This window comes from Rhinopithecus roxellana, chromosome 21, assembly GCF_007565055.1.
Source record: "Rhinopithecus roxellana isolate Shanxi Qingling chromosome 21, ASM756505v1, whole genome shotgun sequence".
Taxonomy (NCBI): Eukaryota; Metazoa; Chordata; class Mammalia; order Primates; family Cercopithecidae; genus Rhinopithecus; species Rhinopithecus roxellana.
In genome coordinates, this window is record NC_044569.1 from 63,992,731 (window position 1) to 64,013,310 (window position 20,580).

A 20,580-nucleotide genomic window follows, 5' to 3' on the forward strand; every position below is an offset into this window, starting at 1 on the left:
TACTTGATTTGGTGAGACTGCCCTGTACTTCCAAAGTGGTGGAAGATCACGAGTCTTCCCCGAAAGGTTCCAAGCAGCATAGAGTGTTTTGTTTACCTAATTCTGTTTAGCATATACTATGTAGACTACTAGTAATAGTTCTAAGATTCAGGAGTAAGCAAAAAGACATCAGCCATGACCATTACACTCCAATCGATCTGCTGTTGCTGGTCACGGTCATAGTGGGGTTTGTAGTGGGGCTGTAGTGGGACTTGGAGTCACAGCAGGGATGCACCGAAAGTCAGTAACTATAAAGGTGAATGGATATACATTGATTGTCATTCAGAAAGTTTTCCAAGCATTCTACTATAATAATCAGATAATGTTAAGTAACAGTGTTATTTTATTTATTTATTTATTTTTGAGATGGAGTCTCGCTTTTGTCGCCCAGGCTGGAGGGCAGTGGCATGATCTCAGCTCACTGCAACCTCCACCTCCTGGGTTCTAGTGATTCTCCTGCCTCAGCCTCCTGAGTAGCTGGGATTACAGGCACCTGCCACCACGCCCAGCTAATTTTTGTACTTTTAGTAGAGGCGGGGTTTCGCCATGTTGGTCAGGTTGGTCGAACTCCTGAACTTAGGTGATCCGCCACCCGCCCCCATCGCCTCTGCCTCCCAGAATGCTAGGATTTCAGGTGTAGGCCACCGTGCTTGGCCAAGTAACAGTGTTATTAGTAGGCTCATAACAAAAAAAAAAGTTCAGCAAATAATGACAATGGTCAAATAGGGAGACTTTATCTGGCATGAATATGTTGAGACTATGTGTGAAAAGGAGATATTTCCTGGTACAGCTGCCTAACATTGAGATAATGTGCCAACATCAATGGAAATGGGTACAGTGGGATAGAAAACATCATGTTCTTATTACCTATGTGTCCACATTCTAATAAAACGTAGAAGTGCTAATGATGATGTCACACACAGCTAGGTGTCCCTGTAAGAGTCCGGACCTTGGAAACAGTGAGATGCAAAAATCCCAAGTCTTGAGACTTTGAGCATTGTAGGCAAGGCTTACATACAAAAATCATTTGTTTTCTGTTTTGACCTGATTCCATGGTGAGTAGAATACACTGGCCTCTGATGGCTGGTGGTGGGGGTGAGGGAAGAGGGTGTAATTTGGAGCCAAAATATCTTTATGATCCTAGAGCTCTGGCTTAAGGGAAAAAACACATTTCTATTACATTGCACAGTATTTTATGTATTTAATTCTCTGTTCTCATCCATGCATCACATGGATTCAAAGCAGAAACAAAATGCACTCTCTCAGTCCACAGCAATCTCCAAGTGTGCCCCAAGAGCATGTTATAAAGTATCATGGGCTTGGAGAGCCCCCAAAACCTCTAGGTTCTCTCCCCTTCTTTCTAGCCCCTCTTCTCCTCTGTCTGTTTCCCCAGGCTGTTTTTGGCATGAGCCCAGTGGACTCATACACCTGAAGACACCATCAATAGATGAATATTAACATGAGAATGAGTCATGCTTTGTGCCTGCTTGTTTTGCTATTCATGGATTTGCTTTGTCTTGCTATTTAGCATAAACTCTTTGGAAAGTTTTCTCTACCCAGCACCTCGTGTTTACCTCTGGGCAACAGCTAAAATTGCACAATCTCAGGGATTATCTCCAGACTATCACATACAGTTAGGAATACAACTGAAAATATTTGCAACAGATACAATTTAAAAAGGGTCCATATCCTTCACATTCTTCTTCTGGATCTTGTTCTAAATGTATATGAAAATATGACAAACTCTTGCAAATTCATTTTTTTTTAAGCACAGGAGAAAAATAAACCAAACATGTAATTAAATACTTTTCAAGAGAAAAAATAATAATTGTAAATAAACATACCTTAAAAGGTTAGGCCGGGCATGTTGGCTCATATCTGTAATCCCTGGGAGGTTTAGGGGATCTAAACCTTAAGGGAACACCTTGGGAGGTCAAGGTGGGTGGATTGCTTGAGCCCAAGAATTTGAGACCAGGCTGGGCAACACAGTGAGACCCCATTGTCTACGAAATTTTTTTAAAAAAATTAGCCAGGCTTGATGGTCTGCACCTGCTGTCCCAGCTACTTGGGAGGTTGAGGCAGGAGGATTGTTTGAGCCTGGGAGGTCAAGGCTGCAGTGAGCTGTGATCACGTCACTGCACTTCAGCCTGGGCAACAGAGAGTGACCCTGTCTCAAAAACAGAAACAAAAAACAAAAGATTGGTCTTGTGAGAAACAAAGAAGATGTAAAGTATAAGAAGAAGGAAAGCTTTTTTTTCTTTTCAGATTGACAAATAGTATAAAGAAAGACAACATGCAGAATAATGGAGGACTGTGAGAATTGATGTCATTCACTGCTGGTGGGAGACTTTCCAAAGTACAGTTTGTTTCGAAGTGTTTTCCTCTGCAAATAAAAAGAAAGAAGTAACTGCATGGATAATCTTAACAATGTAAACATGTAACAAACATTTCATTTGTTACATAAAAATGTAACAAGTGGCCGGGCGCGGTGGCTCAAGCCTGTAATCCCAGCACTTTGGGAGGCCGAGACGGGCGGATCACGAGGTCAGCAGATCGAGACCATCCTGGCTAACACAGTGAAACCCCATCTCTACTAAAAAAAATACAAAAAACTAGCCGGGTGAGGTGGCGGGCGCCTGTAGTCCCAGCTACTCGGGAGGCTGAGGCAGGAGAATGGCGTAAACCCGGGAGGCGGACCTTGCAGTGAGCTGAGATCCAGCCACTGCACTCCAGCCTGGGCGACAGAGCAAGACTCCATCTCAAAAAAGAAAAGAAAAGAAAAGAAAAGTTGGGCATGGTGGTGGGTGCTTGTAGTCCCAGCTACTCAGGAGGCTGAGTCAGGAGAATGGCTTGAACCTAGGAGGCAGAGGTTGCAGTGCGCAGAGATTACATCACTGCACTCCAGCCCGGGTGACAGAGCAAGACTCTGTCTCAAAAAAGGAAAAAAAGAGAGATGGGATCTCACTATGTTGCCCAGGTTTGTCTTGAACTTGTAGGCTTAAGCCATTCTCCAGCTTCAGCTTCCCAAAGTATTGGGATTACACGTACGAGCCACTGAAACTCCTATCCCCCCTACTTTTTTTTTTTTTTTTTTGAGAAAAGAAAAAAATATTTGCTGCTAAACAAGTTAACCCCATTTAAAAAAAAAAAAAGTTGGGGAACAAAAACACCTGCAAAAATATGAATTAAAGAATGGCAGGGAAGTTGTTCTTTTTTCTTTTCCTGGACTTTAGAAAGTTTGGCTTCTGGACAGGCACAGTGGCTCACTCCTGTAATCCCAGCACTTTGGGAGGCTGAGGTGGGCAGATCACAAGGTCAAGAGATTGAGACCATCCTGGCCAACATGGTGAAACCCCGTCTCTACTAAAAATACAAAAATTAGCCAGGCGTGATGGCATGCACCTGTAGTCCCAGCTACTCGGGAGGCTGAGGCAGGAGAATCACTTGAACCCAGGAGGCAATGGTTGCAGTGAGCCAAGATTGTGCTATTGCACTCCAGCTTGGTGACAGAGCAAGACTCCGTCTCAAAAAAAGAAGAAAAGAAAGAAAGTTTGGCTTCTTTATTTCTGTGGTGGGACTGCATCCTCCGCAACTTAATAGCATGGCCTATATCAATCAGCCATCTTACAGGGTGATAAAGAGATGCTGGCAGAAGATAGGGTGAAAAGAGCAATAGAAATGCATCCAGATGCCCAATGCACACCGATACTTTTGTGTTTCTCTTCTTTTCAACATAAAGTCCAAAAGAATGACCTATATCAGAGTTTGGCAAACTGCACCCAGCCACTTGGTTTGTTTGTTTTTTTTTTTTAACTATCTAGAAATAATTACAGATCCATAGGAAGTTGCAAAAGTACTACAGAGAGCTTCTCTGTACCCTTCACCCAGGTCACCCTTTCTGCAATGGTTGCATATTAAGCAACTGTCAGCTATTACTTTTTTTTTTTTTTTTTTTTTGGAAATGGAGTCTTGCTCTGTCGCCCAGGCTGGAGTACAATGGTACGATCTCGGCTCACTGAAGCCTCCACCTCCTGGGTTCAAGTGATTCTCGTGCCTCTTCCTCCCAAGTAGCTGGGATTACAGGTGTGCGCCACTAGGCTTGGCTAATTTTTGTATTTTTAGTAGAGACAGGGTTTCAACATGTTGGCCAGGCTGGTCTCGAACTCCTGACCTTAAGTGATCTGCCTGCCTTGGCCTTCCAAAGTGCTGGGATTATAGGCATGAGCCACTGCATCCAGCCAGGTATTGCTTTTTGAAGACTGTTGTGCTGGGAACAATGTATTAGAACTATTTGCTGCAAAATCCCTACAGGCTCCCCTCACCCAAACCACTGCCTTTGAAACTGAATTCACAGTTCCCCTGTCAACCTTCCAGAATCTACACATACAGACCCTTTCCTCTGATTTGGTTGACCTGGTTTACTCTTTTCCATGAGGGGATTTCTGTCCCCGCTGCGGATGTCACAGTCCACTGTGATGAGGGGAGAGGGGAAACTTCAAAGTGGGGACAGCTTCAGCCCCTGCCTTGATGACACTGAGGAGTTGCAACGGAGGGGTCTAGGCTATATCCCTGGTTTCATTCAACTCGTGTTCATCCGTGGTTACCTGGAGAAAAGTGCCCAGGTCAAAGGTAGAGAAATGGTTTCTGCCATCGTGTTGGCAAGAAAGGTGAAGTGGCTGATGAAAGTGGAAAGACAGGCCGGGCGCGGTGGCTCAAGCCTGTAATCCCAGCACTTTGGGAGGCCGAGACGGGCGGATCACGAGGTCAGGAGATCGAGACCATCCTGGCTAACACGGTGAAACCCCGTCTCTACTAAAAAATACAAAAAACTAGCTGGGCGACGTGGCGGGCTCCTGTAGTCCCAGCTACTCGGGAGGCTGAGGCAGGAGAATGGCGTAAACCCGGGAGGCGGAGCTTGCAGTGAGCTGAGATCCAGCCACTGCACTCCAGCCTGGGTGGCAGAGCGAGACTCCATCTCAAAAAAAAAAAAAAAAAAAAAAAATGTAACAAGTAACAATGCAACAATGTAACAAAATAGTGGTAGAAAACAGGTATTTGTGGGTTTTTTTTTTCTTCTTTTTTTGAGACAGTCTCACTCTGTCACCCTGGCTAAAGTGCAGTGGCCAGTCACAGCTTACTGCAGCCTAAAACTTCCTGGCTCAAGTGATCCATCCCCAGTCAGCCTCCCTAGTAGCTGAGACTGCAGAAGAACACCGCTACTACACCTAGCTAATTTTTTAATTTTGTAGAGATGAGGTCTCACTATGTTGTCCAGGCTAACCTCAAACTCCTGGTCTCAAGTGATCCTCCTGCCTTGGCCTCCCAAAGTGTTGGGATTAGAGGCGTGAGCCACCATGCCCAGCCCAAAAGATTTTTACAAGCTTGATAGAGGTAGGACCTGCTTAGAATAGCACCAAGGCTAAAACTTATAAATGGAAAGAGACAAAATTGACTACCTAAAAAAAATCTAAATGGCAAAAAAATGAAGCTAAACACAAACATCAAGAGAAAATAATTTTTGCAATGTGTATGAGAGACAAATGCTTAGAATTTATCTACTCAGGCCAAGCACAGTGGCTCATGCCTGTAATTCCAGCACTTTGGGAGGCTGAGGTGGGTGGGTCATTGGAGGTCAGGAGTTCAAGACCAGCCTGACCAACATGGAGAAACCCCATCTCTACTAAAAAATACAAAATTAGCTGGGCGCAGTGGCACATGCCTGTAATCCCAGCTACTTGAGAGGCTGAGGCAGGAGAATCGCTTGAACCTGGAAGGTGGAGGTTGCAGTGAGCCAAGATTGCAGCATTGCACTCCAGCCTAGGCAACAAGAGCGAAATTCCGAGTCAAAAAAAAAAAAAAAAAATTATCTACTCAAATACATGTACAGAAGTAGGTAACTAGGTTCTTAACATAGGAACTAGGTTCTTAAGATATCCTAGGAACTTAAGATAACTTGGTTCAAAAATGTTCTTTGTAGAATGTATAATAATAGCAAAACACTGAATGCAAAATGTTCATCACTAGTAGATTGGTTATTAATGATTGCATGTTCTGTTATGCCACTTAATGAAATAGACATATGGATATATGTCTTATATATGTCTTATATATATATGCCACTTAATGAAATAACATACATCTCTAAGTGTAAAAAAAGTCTACTAAACAAGATATGCAGAATAATCTATTCTATTAAACAAATATATATGTATATGTGCATATATGTTTGTATATTAATATAAACAAGTCTAAAAGTATATACTAAAAATAATAAGTTATCTTTGGTTGAATGGGATAACAGGAGATTTACTTCTCACTTCTTACATTTCTATGCTTTTGAGTTTTCTGAACATACAATAAAATGGATTACATATATATGTAATATATATATATATATAATTTCTTTAGAGATGGGGTCTTGCAATGTTGCCTAGGCTGGACCTCAAACATCTGGGCTAAAGTGATCCTTCTGTCTCAGCCTCCCAAGTAACTGGGACATTAAGCTGATGATTCTACGCCCAGCTATATATTACTTATATAATGAGAAAAGTATATTTACATTTTTTAAAAATGTGAATATAGGATTCTGTCTTTCCTCTAGTCTTTCTTCTATTTTGTATTTTACAAATTCCTGTAATGCATCCAACCATAACGCAACATTAGTGGACACAGGAAATGGGTTTTTGTTTTATTGTGTTCTTTTTGAGACAGAATCTCACTCTGTTGCCCAGGCTGGAGTGCAGTGGTGCAATCACTGCTCACTGCAGCCTCAACCTCCCAGACTCAAGCAATCCTTCCATCTCCAGGCTCCAGGGTAGCTGGAATTACAGGCATAGACCATCACGCCTGGCTAATTTTGGTATTTTTTGTAGAGACAGAGTTTTGCCATGTTATGTAGGCTGGTCTCAAACTCTTGGGCCCAAGTGATCCTCCCACCTCAGCCCCCAAAGTACTGGGATTGTAAGTGTGAGCCACTGCACCTGACCGGGAAATGATTTTATCCAAGTTTCATTTTAAAAATGTAAGTTAGAGATCACAAATGAGAGGTGAAAGTTCATGTCACCAGCATCTTTAGTATTGTATGCATGCAACAGTCTTTAATTTTTTTATTCACTTTTTCTTATTTTCATTTTTTGTTACGTATTTTCATTTTTAAAACCAACATTGTTGTTAAAGAAAGAACACACATTTTTTTTTTTTTTTTTTTTTTTTTTTTTTTTTTGAGACGGAGTCTTGCTCTATCGCCCAGGCTGGAGTGCAGTGGGCGGATCTCAGCTCACTGCAAGCTCCGCCTCCCAGGGTTCACGCCATTCTCCTGCCTCAGCCTCCTGAGTAGCTGGGACTATAGGCACCCGCCACGTCGCCCGGCTAGTTTTTTGTATTTTTTAATAGAGACGGGGTTTCACCGTGTTAGCCAGGATGGTCTCGATCTCCTGACCTCGTGATCCGCCCGTCTCGGCCTCCCAAAGTGCTGGAATTATAAGCTTGAGCCACCGCACCCGGCCAAGAACACACATTTTCAAGTAAAGAGAGCATGTGGAAATAAACACGAATTTCACTGCTATTGAACTTGGTTAAAAACATCTCAATATTACTGAGTCATAGCTATTTTATGACATGAGAGTGGGGTGAGGTAACGAGTACATGTCAAGAAAAGGGACTCCCTCCCTTTCCCTTCCCTTCTATATCCTCCTCTTCCAAAAAAAAAGAAAGAAAGAAAAAGAAAAGAAAGAAAGAAAGAAAAGGGATTGCTTTAGCCCAGGAGTTTGAAACCAGCCCTGGTAATACAGCTAGTCTGTCCCTAAAAATATTTTAAAATAGCCAGGCATGATGGTGCACACCTGTAGTGCCAGCTACCTGACAGGCTGAAGCAAGAGGATTGCAAGCGCCAACGTGTTAGAGGTTACAGTGAGCTATACTTGCACCACTGCACTCCAGCCTAGGTGACAGAGTGAGACCCTGTCCCAAATAAGTAAATATAGTTTAAAAACAAAAAACAAACAAACAAAAAATCCCAGTAGTAGATGGGCCCTTTTCTCATGGTAAATTTTGATGAAGAGTTTTGCTGTATTGAAAATTGCTCTTTGGGCTGGGCGTGATGGTTCACACCTGTGATTCTAGCACTTTGGGAGGCCAAGGTGGGTGGATCGCTTGAGCCCAGGAGTTTGAGGCCAGTCTGGGCAACATATTGACACCCTGTCTCTATGAAAAAAAAAACAAAAATTAGCCATGCATGGTAGCACTCGCCTGTAGTCCCAGCTACTCAGGAGGCTGAGGTGGGAGGATCACTTGAGCCTAGGAGGTTGAGGTTGCAGTGAACTGTGATTGTGCCACTGCACTCCAGCCTGGGCTACAGAGTGAGACCCTGTCTTAAAAAAAAAAAGAAAGAAAGAAAAGAAAAGAAATAGCCGGGCGCGGTGGCTCAAGCCTGTAATCCCAGCACTTTGGGAGGCCGAGACGGGCGGATCACGAGGTCAGGAGATCAAGACCATCCTGGCTAACATGGTGAAACCCCGTCTCTACTAAAAATACAAAAAACTAGCCGGGCGACCTGGCGGGCGCCTGTAGTCCCAGCTACTCGGGAGGCTGAGGCAGGAGAATGGCGTAAACCCGGGAGGCGGAGTTTGCAGTGAGCTGAGATCCGGCCACTGCACTCCAGCCTGGGCTACAGAGCAAGACTCCGTCTCAAAAAAAAAAAAAAAAAAAAAAAAAAAAGAAAGAAAAGAAATAAATAAAAGAAAAGAAAAGGAAAAGAAATTGTTCTTATTGTAACCTGCAACCTGAAGACTGAGAGTTCTATTTTCAAAACATTTTTGACTGTGAAGATGAGGAGTCTGATACTTTGAATAAACAAAACTCAGGTCCTGGCAAATATGTATTCAACTAAGTGTTAAATCCCCTGAAGTTCAGACACCTCCTTTGCCTAAGATAACATGCTGAGTTAGAGTCAGGACTAGACTCCAAGACTCTTCACCGTAGGCTGCTTGTTTCCCTTTACTCCCTTTAGTGTTTTATGAAATGAATTTTTTTTTCTTTTGAGACAGAATCTCCTTCTGTTGCCCATGCTGGAGTGCAGCTGTTATTCACAGGCTCCATTACTGCACACTGCAGCCCTGAACTCCTGGGCTCAAGCATCCTCCCACCTCAGCCTATGGAGTGGTTGGGACTAAAAGCAAACACCACTGCACCCGGCTGAAATGACTTTAAGCTTGGAATTCAAAGCCTCTTTAAAACTTAAGTGCTGACCATGCACTGTGTCTCACACCTGCAGTCCTAGCACTTTGGGAGGCAGAGGACTGAGGATTTCTCGAGCCCAGTAGTTGAAGACCAGCCTAGGCGACAGAGTGAGACTCTGTCTCAAAACAAACACACACACACAAAATGTTTTTAGGTATAGCTTCTCACTATTTTCTTGTTTCTTTTCAAAGATTAATAAGTTATATACATTGTATATAAATTTCTGAAATGTATAAAGGATGTAAAGGTTTATTTTTCTTGAAATGTTGAGAACTCCTTTTTATTGTATACCACTTAAAATGGTAAACAGGAGACATATTTGCTGAATAACAATGTAGAACTGAACCTTGTGACTTAAAAACAAATCCCCAGCTGAAAATAGCATCTAGGGGAGATTTCCCTGCTCTGGAAAGTGACGTCAGAAACTACAGCCACAAACAATTTTCTCAAGATAATGGAACTGATAGGGGGCAGGGGAGGTTCTAGAAATCTCACAAAGGAGAATCTCAAAAAGAAATTTGGGCTCATAAATGTCTATTTACAAACCTTGGGTCTGTAAATTTGGATATTTACAAACCTTGGGTTTAAAAAATATTCTCAGTGAAAAATATACTGAATTTTATAAAGGAAATCAGCCAATCATAAAGGATTTTGGCACAAAGCTAGTTTCTCTCTCTCTCTCTCTCTCTTTCTTTTTTGAGACAAGTTTTCTTCTTGTTGCCCAGGTTGGAGTGCAGTGGCACGATCTTGGCTCACTGCAATCTCCACCTCCCGAGTTCAAGCGATTGTCCTGCCTCAGCCTCCAGAGTAGCAGGAATTACAGGTGCGGGCCACCATGCCCGGCTAATTTTCGTGTTTTTGGTAGAGATGGGATTTCACCATGTTGTCCAGACTGGTCTCAAACTCCTGACCTCAGGTGATCCGCCCACCTCAGCCTCCCAAACGGCTAGAATTACAGGTGTGAGCCACTGCACCTGGCCTGACTTTTAGCTTTTAAAGCTGGATATTTGCATTTCTAAAATTCATAATAATTTGCCTTATTTGAATAATTATGCTACTTCTTGTTATTTTGTTCAATGCCACTGTTAGTATTCAGAGTTCAAGCCACTTGAACTGACAACTAATGTCCAGCTAGTAGATCTAGCCTAATATTGAGTGACATAGGGCCTTCACAATCAAACCTTTGGCTTTTGGCCAGGCGCAGCAGCTCACACCTGTAATCCCAGCACTTTGGGAGGCTGAGGTGGCTTGAGCTCAGGAGTTCGAGACTAGCCTGGGCAACATGGCAAAATCCTGTCTCTACCAAAAATACAAAAAAAAAAAAAAAAAAAAAAAAAAATAGCCAGACATGATGGCATGCACCTGTAGTTCCAGCTACTCAGGGGGCTGAGGTGGGAGGATCGCTTAAACTCAGGAGATGGAGGTTGCAGTGAACCTAGATCACTCCATTGCACTCCAGTCTGGTTGACAGAGTGAGATCTCATCTCAAAAAATCAAAAACAAAAACAAAAAACAAAAATATTTGGCTTTCACTCTTGATTCTTTTTAAAATAGACAAGCACAAATTCCCAAACTACTTCTGTGCATCTGGGGAAGGAAATGATTATATCTGACGTTGATCTAAAAACAACTGGGTCATATCCTTCTATTTATACCAACATTAGGAAGGAGTATCTGTAGGCATTATGGAAACTTCAATCTGTTAGAATGAAAGTCCAGATTTTATTCCAAATTGTGTCCTCTATCTGCCACCAAGAATCCTAGAAAACAATGTGAAAAAGCCTGCAAATTTTCCAGATGAAGGCGGAGGAAGCCACCAAGATGCTTCCTACTTTAGAGGCTATTCAGAAAACTCTGCTATTGGGTGGCATAAATTCTTTTGGGACAAAACTCTAAATGGATATTATTTCATTAGAAATTGTTACAGTCTTTTTATTACAATATCTATGTGGAACGACACTTTTCCAGAATATCTCCAATCGACGACTGAAGAAACAACAAGCAACTAAAACCAAAATATAACAACAATAAATCCGTTTACTTTCATAAAATTGTCTTAGGGTTTACCAAGGGATTTGACACATATTTGGTCATTTGAACGATCAAAGGAGAAATTACATCGTGCTGGTTTGTTTTCAAATGGCCTGCACTTCATCTTACTTGGTGGAATTCATAAACTACTGATGTGACTCATCATCGAAGGCTGACATGTCTCATGCACCCAGAACGCACCTACCACTGTCGCACACTTTACTCCTGATATTCAAGTTTAGAGGTAGATTACCTGTCTTTAAGAGTTGCCTGAGGCAAATCCATGAAAACAGACTTGAGAGCTGGTATAGACCAGTGCAAAGAACCTCAGCATCAGGAAATAGCCTGAATTTCAAAATGAAAACCTCTTATATTTATCTTGTTGGGTTTTGGTTTTTCTCCCCCAGCTTTATTGAGATAAAATTGACTATATATACACATATATTTATTATGTATATATATTCATGGCCGGGCATGGTGGCTCATGCCTGTAATCTCAACACTTTGGGAGACTGAGGTGGGAAGATCACTTGAGATCAGGAGTTCGAGACCAGCTTGGCCAACATGGTGAAACCCTATCTCTACTAAAAATACAAAAATTAGGCTGGGTGTGAAAAATTAGCTGGGCGTGGTGGTAGGCGCCTGTAATCCCAGCTACTTGGGAGGCTGAGGCAGGAGAATCGCTTGAACCCGGGAGGCAAAAGTTGCAGTGAGCTGAGATCATGCCATTGCACTCCAGCCTGGATGACAAGAATGAAACTCTATGTCAAAAAAAAAAAAAAAAAAAAAAAAAAAATTAGCCTGGTGGGGTGGCGCATGCCTTTAATCCCAGCTACTCGGGAGGCTGAGGCACAAGAATCGCTTGAACCCAGGAGGGAAAGTTTGTGGTGAGCTTGCACTCCAGCCTGGATGACAGGGAGAGACTCCGTCTCAATTTTAAAAAATAAAATAAAAAAATATGGTTTATAACATAATGATTTTATATATGTATACATTGTGGAATGATTACCACAATCATATTAATGAATACATCCATCTCCTCACCAAGTTACCATTTTCTGTGTATGTGAATGTGTGTGTGTGTGACAACACTTGAGATCTACTCTCTTAGCAAATTTCAAGGAATCACAGTATCCTTAACTATAGTCACTATGATGTACAGGTCGTATTCATCTTATAACTGAAAGTTTGTACTCTTTGGCTGTCATCTCCCTGTTTCTCTCACCATCCCCCTTGGCCCCTGGCAACTGTCATTCTACTCTCTGCTTCTGTGAGTTGATTTTTTTAGATTCCACAAAGAAGTGAGATCACACAGCATGTGTCTTTCTGTGTGTCTTATTTCACTTAGCATAATGTCCTCCAGGTTGAACCTTGTTTATTTGAATCTCAACTCTGCCCTATTTAGCCAAGGGCAGTTTTCATATCTTGTAAAATTGAAACATTTCTTACTTTACAGGGTGGCAGTGAAAGTTAAATAAGATTTGAGCCCCTGAAATTACAGTCGAATCCATTTACATTATCCTAGTTATCCAGGAGCCTATATGTATTAAAAGCAAAGACAGAAGACATAGTTGGTGAATAACAATGTTGAACTGAAACTTGTGACTTAAAAACAAATCCTGAGCTGAAAATAGCATCCAGGAGAGATTACCCTGCACTGGAAAGTGACATCAGAAACCATAGCCACAAACAATTTTCTCAAGATACGGAACTGACAGAAATCTCACAAAGGAAAATCTCAAAAAAGGAGTGTCTTTTATGCTAGCTCTCACTCTGTAGCCTCAACTGGTCAGAATTTTGTGCTCTAGTCCCAAAGTTATTTTCAGATAGTCTGTACCCCTACATTTATTCAAACAGTATTCCCAAGAGCCAAGATACGGAATCATTGATTCCAATAAGAGATGAATGGATAAAGAAAATGTGGTACATATACACCTGGGAATACTATTCAGCCACAAAAAAGAATGAAATCTTGTCATTTGCAGCAACATGGATGGAACTGGAGGACATTATGTTAAGGGAAATAAACCTGGAACAGAAAGTTAAACACAGCATGTTCTTACTCGTATGGCAAAGCTAAAAATAGTTAATCTCATAGAAGTAAAAAGTAGAACAGGCCAGGCGCAGTGGCTCACGCCTGTAATCCCAGCACTTTGGGAGGCCAAGGCAGGTGGATCACCTGAGTTCAGGAGTTCAAGACTAGCCTGGCCAACATGGTGAGACCTGGTCTCTACTAAAAATACAAAAAACTAGGTGATCATGGTGGTGGGCACCTGTAATTCCAGCTACTAGGGAGGCTGAGGCAGGAGAATCGCTTGAACCTGGGAGATGGAGGTTGCAGTGAGCTGACATTGCGCCTTTGCACTCCAGCCTGGGCAGCAAGAGTGAAACTCGTCTCAAAAAAAAAAAAAAAAAAAAAGTTTACAATATTACAACTAGATAGAAGGAATGAATTCTGGTATTCTATACCACTGTAGCATTGCCATAGCTAACAATAATATATAGTTTCACATAGCCAAAAGGAGGGTATTGAATGTTCCCAACAGAATAAATAATAGGTGTTTGAGATAACGGACATTGTTAGTTAACTCTGGTCTGATCACAATATATTTATCAAAACATCACTATGGACCCCATAAATATGTGTAATTTTTATTTATCAATAAATACATTAATAGTTAACATATTATATATACAGGTTAAGACATTGCAGTAAAAAAAAAAAAAAAGACTGTAATCAGATAAATTATAGGAAGAATATATTTAATTTTATTGACTTGTCCTAAGGTAAAGTTAGTGGTTTTGGGAGGTGGGAGTTTTTCCTTCCTCTTTTACATAGATGGATATCCAAGGAACTAAGAATAGATGACTTCCCCTTTTTTACTAGATCTTGTCCAATTAAGAAACATTCCATTACACAAGCATTCCTTGGCCTCCCAGATGTCATTTTCCTGTTTGTAGTTTTCAATGATGTTGCTTAGAAATATATTGATTTGTTTAAAATGATTTCTGGATTTCTGGGCTTCTGAGAAAGCAGAAATAGTTCCCTTTTATAACTATTTTCATTTGCCCTGTGCATGCCTCCGTGTGTGTTTGTGTTTGTGTGTGTGTGCATCAGTAATATCAGTAAAACAATCTTGGACATTGTGACCAAATTATCATACAAAGCCATAACTCTGTCCCTAAATCTAATTAGACATCTTTCATCACTGAGTGTTACGTAGTTCTTAGATTGGATGTTTATGAAAAGTATATTCAAGGCTGGGCATGGTGGCTCATGCCTGTAATCTCAGCACTTGGGAGGTGGAGGCGGGTGGATCACTTGAGGTCAGGGGTTTGAGACCAGCCTGGCCAATATGGTGAAACCTCATCTCTACTAAAAATACAAAAATTAGCTGGGCATGGTGGCATACGCCTGTAATCCCAGCCTCTTGGGTTAGGCAGGAGAATCGCTTGAACCTGGGAGGTGGAGGTTGCAGTGAGCCAATATCGCACGACTGCACTCTAGCGTGGGCGACAGAGCCAGGCTGTGTCTAAAAAATTTTTCAAAAAAAGCGTAGAGCATATTCAGTTGAGATGAAAAACCCATTTACACATCTTAAGAACCAAAGAAATGCAAAATCAAGAGATCATTCAGGTGAGAATTGCACAGCCCCACAGGTAGAAGAAGAGCATGAAGTGAATGGTCACAACAGGCTACAGACCCACAAATTATGAAGTCCTTGTTACAGACTATAAATCAGGCTCAGGATGCCCTGTCGCCATGCCTGATAAGAGTCCAACGAGGACACCAATCCTGAAAATTACATGGAAAGATAAACCCCAGATTTAGATAGTTTGAAAAGATAGTTTCCTTTGTATTATATTTTTCTACCAGGAGAAGAATGTGTATTAGGTATACAAATGTTTAAGAGAATAAAATCTTTAGGATTAATATTCTGTGTGGAGAGTGTACCATATCTGGTATTCTATGTATGTTTAAGAAAGTAGAACGTGTAAGAAATTTGGACCTATGTGTTAGTCTATGTAGTTAGTGTTTATGAAAGTTGGGCCTAATTTTAAATTAGAATTACTAAGGCAACTCCTCCTTACTCCACTTTGGCTTAGCAGACTCCAAAGCCCCATTTTCCCACGTCCACACACTTCTCAAGTATAAAAGTGATCTACGGCCGGGCGCGGTGGCTCAAGCCTGTAATCCCAGCACTTTGGGAGGCCGAGACGGGTGGATCAGGAGGTCAGGAGATCGAGACCATCCTGGCTAACACGGTGAAACCCCGTCTCTACTAAAAAAAAATACAAAAAAACTAGCCGGGCGATGTGGCGGTCGCCTGTAGTCCCAGTTACTTGGGAGGCTGAGGCAGGAGAATGGCGTAAACCCGGGAGGCGGAGCTTGCAGTGAGCTGAGACTGCACTCCAGCCCGGGCTACAGAGCGAGACTCCGTCTCAAAAAAAAAAAAAAAAAAAAAAAAAGTGATCTACACAGTGAGTCAGATCAGAACAGTTCAAGATCTAGTCAAAGGGACACCATTTAAGCCTGCACTACATGACCATACAAAAGAGTGGTTATCTGGAGCAGGGGGCTCACAACTGTAATCCCAAGAGTGGGAGGCAAAGACGGGAGGATTGCTTGAGCTCAAAAGTTCAAGACCAGTCTGGGGAACAAAGACCCCATCTCCAAAAAAAAAATTTTTTTTTTAAGTAGCTGAGTATGGTGCCACATGCCTGTAGTTCATCCTAGCTACTTGGGAGGCTGAGGCAGGAGGATGGTTGGAGCCTCAGAGGTCGAGGCTACAGTCAGTCGGATGATGCCACTGCACTCCAGCCTTGGCCACTGAGCTAGAGTCTGTCTTAACAAAACAAAACAAAACAAAACAAAACAAAACAAAACAAAACAAAATGGTGGTCACCTGAAAGGTATCTTACTTCCACTGATGCCCATAGTTAACATGGGCCAGCTCTGGACACCCTTCCCAACCCCCAAATGCCCAATTAATCAGCAGTGCTCATTCACAGAGGTAACTAATATTAAGCATCCTGTTTGTTAATTTACTTACTTTACAATAGCACTTAGAACATTTAACACTTATCAAAACTTTCTATCTCTGTGGATTTTGTTAGGACTGAGAGCAAATCATGCTTTCTACTCTTAATAAAAATGATAAAAGCCGGCCACGGTGGCTCATGCCTATAATCCCAGCACTTTGGGAGGCTGAGGTGGGCGGATCACAAGGTCAGGAGAGAGAGACCATTCCTGGCTAACATGGTGAAACCCCGTCTCTACTAAAAATACAAAAAAATTAGTCGGGCCTGGTGGCGGGCGCCTGTAGTTCCAGCTGCTCGGGAGGCTGAGGCAGGAGAATGGCGTGAACCTGGGAGGCGGAGCTTGCAGTGAGCTGAGATCGGGCCACTACACTCCAGCCTGGGCGACAGAGCAAGACTCTGTCTCAAAAAAAAAAAAAAAAAAAAAAGATAAAAATAATACAAAACCTAACTCTTCCTTTAACAAATAAGCTCAAACAATACAATAAGAAAATAATGAGAAAATAAAAGTTTTACACTATCCCAACAGGTATCAGAGGTTTTGTTTTGTTTTTTGTTTTGTTTTTGAGGCAGAGTCTTGCTCTGTCACCCAGGCTGGAGTGGAGTGGCATCATCTGGGCTCACTGCAATCTCCACTTCCCAGGCTCAAGCAATCCTCCCACCTCAGCCTCCTCAGTAGCTGAGATTTCAAGTGCACTCCACCACAGTGGGTTAATTTTTGTATTTTTTTGTAGACATCGGGTCACACTATGTTGCCTAGGCTGGTCTGGAACGCCTGGGCTCAAGCAATCTGCCTGCCTTTGCCTCTGAAACTGCTGGGATTATAGGTGTGAGCCGCCATGACTGCCAGAGTTTTTTTTTTTTTTTTTTTTTTTTTTTTTAAACTGCTCATGCATTTTCTTGTTTCCAATTGCTCTGTAAATGCTCTGACCGCAGTATGTTATGAACACAACAATGCCACCTCAATTCTCTTAGATTGCATGGCACCAGTTTAAAAGTTAGTGGTGAAGTACTGGGCCCGGTGGCCCTTGCCTATAATCCCAGTACTTTGGGAGGCTGAGGTGGGAGGATAACTTGGGGCCAGGAGTTTGAGACCAGCCTGGACAACATAGTGAGATCCCATTTCTACAAATAAATTTTTAAAGATTAGTTGGGCCTTGTGGTGCACGCTTGTAGTCCCAGCTACTTGGGAGGCTGAGGCAGGAGGACCCCGTGAGCCCAGGAGTTCAAGGTTGCAATGAGCTGTTATCCACCACTACACACCAGCCTGGCTGACAGTGAGATCCTGTCTCAACAAAATTAAAATTTGAATAAAAAATAAAATAAGAATCAACAGTGAAGGAGGCTACAGAGGCTTCTTGAACTTTAAGGTGAATATGAATCCCATTGAAATCTTGTTAAAATGCAGATTGTGACTCAGCCGGCCTGGATCAGGGCCTGAGATACTGCATTTTAATTCAGCTCCTAGAAGATGCAGACTTCCTTACACCCCTTCTCGTACTGAGTGGCAAGGATGGTGGCAGTGAGTTAGACCAAGCCAGAACTAGAGTTTAATTTTGCTCTGGAGGCAGAAACTGCATAAGGCAAGATCTCACAAGAAAAGTAAAGGCATTCTGTATGTGGGATTTTCCTTTCCTAAAAACCAATCTGGGGTGGGGTGTGTGCGAGTTTTTCCCAAGTCACACAATACTGATGAGTCTCCTACATTTGCACTCTTGGATCTCTGTCATTCAGTGTATTAATGGTGAGTCCATCACAGATTGCCTGGATCCCTTGAAATGTGGGTAAAAGAAAGGGGCTCTGGCCAGGCATGGTGACTCATGCTTGTAATCCCAGCACTTTGAAAGGCCGAGGAAGGCAGATTACCTGAGCTCAGGGGTTCGAGACCAGCCTGGCCAACATAGTGAAACCCCCTTCTCTACGAATAATACAAAAATTAGCCAGGCGTGCTCCTGTAATCCCAGCTACTCGGGAGACTGAGGCAGGAGAATTGCTTGAACCTGGGAGGCGGAGGACGCAGTGAGCTGAGATGACACCATTGCATTGCAGCCTGGGTGAGAGTGAGACTCCATCTAAAAAAAAAAAAAGTTATCTTCCCAAGGTGGGATCCAGTGAAGTTTGATCTAGTAATTGTTTATTTAAATAAACTCTTCTGGTAATAAACCTTCAGGGCAGGGAATTTTGAGGCTAAGATGAAAGAAAGCCCTGGCTGAAGAAACAATGACCAAAGCCACTCAATTGTCACTTCAGTGCTGGTGAGTGTGGATGCAGGTGCCCAGTAAGGCCTGACAGCAATATATTCCTCAGGGCGAGTTATGACCCAGGCATCAAAGGAGGCAACCTCAACGCCCGGCTGCCGGGAGGAACATGATAGTCAAAGGAAAAAACAAGGGTGGGGCCCCTGTGAAGAGGCAAAACATATTCTCACTTTCATCAGAAGCTAGGATCAGCTGGGTCGATTACCCAGCCCTTGGCTAGAGTTCTGGAGGATTCAGATTAGAGATGTTGGATCAAAACAACGAAAGAAAAGACAGAACAGAGCCATTCTGTAAACACGGGCCGAATTCTACTATTTGCTGCTCTCCCCAATGTTGTGATTGCTACTGAGTGCTTCCTCTTGTTGTTTGTTCTTCTGAGCCAACCTTTGTCCTCTCTGCCTAGACACTCATTTTCCTGGTAGGACACTTGGAGTTCCGGAAAGACGACGATGAATAACTAAGGCTCAGGGAGAGATAAATACTGCCCTGTCTGCAAAACCACAATGCCTGGCAACCAGCTAGAGCCCCACACTTGGAAACAGAAAGAAATCCTGGGGTTTCTAGAAACCAAACCCACTGGAACCACACAACTTCAGACAAAGCCGTTGCCTTCCTTGGGCATAGCTTAATACTCTCTAACGATGATCACAGCAGAAGCCCTATGGACCTGTGTACTGTAGCAGTTGGGGAGGGTGTGAGGTGGGAAAAAAAAAAAAAAAAAGTTTTTTTTAAAAAAGTTTCCATGCTTTTGAAGCCTGAGTTGAAATAAGGAGAGAGGAAGCAGCTGAGAAAAGCAGGAACTAATAGGGCAGCTGACTCACAGGCACAGAATCTCAGGTTCATTTGCTCTCAGCAGAAAATTATCTCTTTCCAATCAGTTCCACTGTTTTCACTTACCGAGCTGATAGCCTAAAAATAGAGATGAATGTGGAACATTATCTTTTAAAAATGCACCTCCCTCTGGGAATGGTAATAAGCCATCAGCCATTCACACGTTGTTGTGAATTAGTTTAATTTAGTGACTGGCAATTAGAATGGAGGAAATTTAGAAAGTAAGTAATCAGCCTTTATTTTACACATGAAGAAATTATGGTCCAGAGATGGCAGCTTCTTGCTTGAGATCACACAGAACGTAAACAGCAAACAGAGGTAAGCTGCAACTACTACTCTCCCAGGTCTCCTGTGAGAGCTGCCGATTCACATTGTCTTGGCATTTATTATGACATTTGTTTATATAAGTGTTTGAGACTGAGTCTCAGTCTGTCACCCAGGCTGGAGTACAATGGCACAATCTCGGCTCACTGCACCCTCTGCCTCCCAAGTTCAAGTGAGTCTCGTGCCTCAGCCTCCTGAGTAGCTGGGATTACAGGCATGAGCCACCACGCCTGGCCATGACTGACATTTAAAATAGTCATCTGTTGAGCATCCCTAGCATGCCAAGTGCAGGAGGAAGAGTTGGAGACACAATAGATGTGGCTGTCACCTCATGGAGCTGTTAGTCCATGAGACTGGTAAGTAAATACAGGATCAAGGACCACTGCCCAGTAAATGAAGCAACTATGACTTCTGCTACGTTATGAAGAAAGAAAACAAGACATAGAGATCAAGAAGGAGAATGATTTCAGATTAGGTGGCAGAAGAGGCCTCAGGGAATTTCAGTTGGGATCTGGAGGATGAGAAGGTGCCAGCCTCGACAGGAGAGTGTGAATAAGTGTAAAAGTTTCAGGAAAGAAAGCTGCATGTGGTCCAGTAACTGACAAAAGGTCAAGGTGCTTTACATTGGACTTTCAAGATCTGGGTTCAAACCCTGGCTCCATAACCTACCAGCTCTGTGGCCTATGTACCTCCTGAGCTCCGGGATTTCGAGGTCATAAGAGATAGTGGTTAGAGATATTGTCTTCATCGAATGGCCTTTGAGATTAGAATTCATTCATTTACATTTCACTTGACTTCTGTTTTGGATAGTTATTGCTAA